Here is a 2,677-nt window from a genome sequence, read left to right on the forward strand (position 1 = left end):
GTTTATTAGTCTGTTGTGATGTCAAAAGTGAGAATTATAGTTTCTCCTAACACTAAAACTGTATTACATTTTTAAAAATAAACTAGAATTCTGAGTTTGTTATTATCATTGTTTTATTTTGTAGTGCCTGGAGGCCCCAGCTCAGATAAGGGCGCCATTGTGCTAGGCACTGTCCAAACATGTAACGAGTGACAGTCCCCGGCGCAAAAAGCTTACCATTTAAACAGACAAGACAGACAAAGGTTGGGAGCATGCAGAGCTTCCCTGATCACCCCTACTTCCAGGAGCTGCGCAGAGCCGACTGGACTTTTAACAGCCCGGCAACCCTAGCTTCCCCCCACAGTGGGGTGAGCCAGTGTTTGTGGCTCCAGCACCCCGGGGGGGTGGGGGGGAGAGGAGTGGGAGGGCGCTGAAGCCCAGGGCTTCTCGCCCGTGGTGCAGAGACTTGCTGTGGGCTGGATGGAATTAAGCAGCGGGCCGGATGCGGCCCACGAGCCATAGGTTCCCCATCCCTGCACTAAAGGCATTTGGAAACTGCTAGCAATGGCTTTTAAAGAATGCTTTCTAGTGGTTTCTGGTCACTTTCTACTTGAATAATTTCCTGGTCTTGAGCATATTGGTTGAACTTTTCACACTCAAACACTATTGCAAGACATTCCTTTTCAACCGGGGCATATCTCTAGTCCATTGTCCCTTTTTATAGGAGTGATAGCTCAAGCCCTGTCTCACTGGTATGACATTGCATGTGTAAGCAGAGTCAGGATGAGCTCCACCCTGACATCTGGTGGTGAGGTGTGGCAAGTTGTGGAAAAGAACTTCAGGGGCTGATCTCATTTGCATAGGAAACCCACCCCACCAAGAATGAGGCCATAGCTGCCCAAATGGTCACTTTGGCTGCTGTGGGATCCCCAGTGTCTCTGTTGTTGGGGCAGGAAGAATAAATTGTTATTACCCTGATTATGGGAACTGTGCTTGGAACTGTAGTTGGCCTTTTGTTATGATGGAGGGACTCACCATCAACTAAGTAGCACTCGCAAGGCAAGGGACATGGGTTCCAAAACTCTGTGAATGGAGAGAGGTTGGGGACAGGTATTTATACTTGGTGGCATGGGTTCCCTGGTGAGGGTCTTGCATGCTAATTACACTTCCTCCTCTCTCCACTGTGGAATATCAGAACTAATGTTGATTCCATTCGGAGTCTAGTTACAGGCTGCTGAGCTGAATTCACTTTGGGCTAATGGTGCACCAGCGCTAAGGCTCCCCTACTACAAGCTGAAATCACAAAAGAGCTAAAAACTGATTAAGAGCTGAAATCACTGAGTGTTGTTAAGTAGTGGGGGAGCCTGAAGATCTATTGTGGAGCAGTTTGTGGGACGGCTGGAGTGGCTTGTGGACTGGCTGGTGGAGCAGTTCGTGGGACGGCTGGAGCGGCTTGTGGGACGCGGAGTGGAGCTGAGCGGAGCAGTTTGTGGACTGGCTGGTGGAGCGAAGTGAAGGCCTATGGAGCTGTGGGGCAGCTTCAGATCATGTAAGGTGCCCCCTTACCTCTTCTTCCCCCCCCCCCCATCTCCACCCAGGTTGGGAGGTAGAACTCTGCAGATAAACTTTCGAATTCTGGGGCTGCCCTGACCAGGGACAGAGACTTTTGGGTCACTGGACTTTGGGTGATTTCGGGTTGCTAGACTCAAGAACCAAAGGGAAAGGGCATGCCCCAATTTGCTTGGGGTGGGTTTTTGCTCATGGGTTGTGTTATGAATCCTGTTTGTGGTGTTTCCCCAACATAATGCCACATTGTTTATTCTGTTATTAAAAGGCTTTTTGCTACACTCAGACTCCATGCTTGCGAGAGGGGAAGTATTGCCTCTTGGAGGCGCACAGCAGGGGTGGTATATATTTGTCCCAGGTCACTGGATGGGGACTTGAGCTGGTTTTGCATTGTGTTATTGGAATGGAACCCCTAGATACTGAACCCGGCCCTTGTTGCTGCCAACTCTGATGGGCAGAAGGGTTACACATGGTTGCATTTCATCAGCTATGACACTGATCCTAGCAAGCCCTGTTGGTACATCTTGCTGATGGTGTTGATAGTCTTCTGCCGGAGGTTTGATCCCAGATGGTACTCAACCATCTCTACGTACCTGCTGGTGTTTAAAATGTGGTATGATAGCTGCTTTCTGTATCTAGTAGCACTTGCCAATGTCATTCCCTGGGATCAAGTACTAAGAATATTGTTACTCCTGCCAAGTCAGGTAATATTTCTTCAGTCATAGACATTTGGAAGTGAGCTCTTTTAGCGCTTTGTTTATGCTAATAAACAGCTTGCTTGCTTCTCAATGGCTACCATGTTATTAAGCCAGCTTGTGGGCTCTTTCTTCATTTGCTTCATTGCTCCTGTTTTTTTACTCCTAATGCAATGGTTGCTCTGTGAGACAGGTGCTGTTCTGGCTCAGAATTGTTTTATCTATTTCTAGGTGTAACATGCCTGGAAAACATCCCAGTCTTTCAAAATCATTGTGGTAATCACTTAGCAGCTTTGCTGTAGGGATGCCACAGCATACTGTCTGCTCTGGCTGTTTTTTGTTTTGCTTGTGCATCATTTCCCCCAGGTGTAGAGCATTAGGTTCATGCATTTACTTGTTTTAGCTGAAAGCGGTGACTTCTGTGTTGTCTGTACTAC

The sequence above is a fragment of the Lepidochelys olivacea genome, assembly GCF_965140295.1.
Source record: "Lepidochelys olivacea isolate rLepOli2 genome assembly, chromosome: 1".
NCBI classification, from domain to species: domain Eukaryota; kingdom Metazoa; phylum Chordata; order Testudines; family Cheloniidae; genus Lepidochelys; species Lepidochelys olivacea.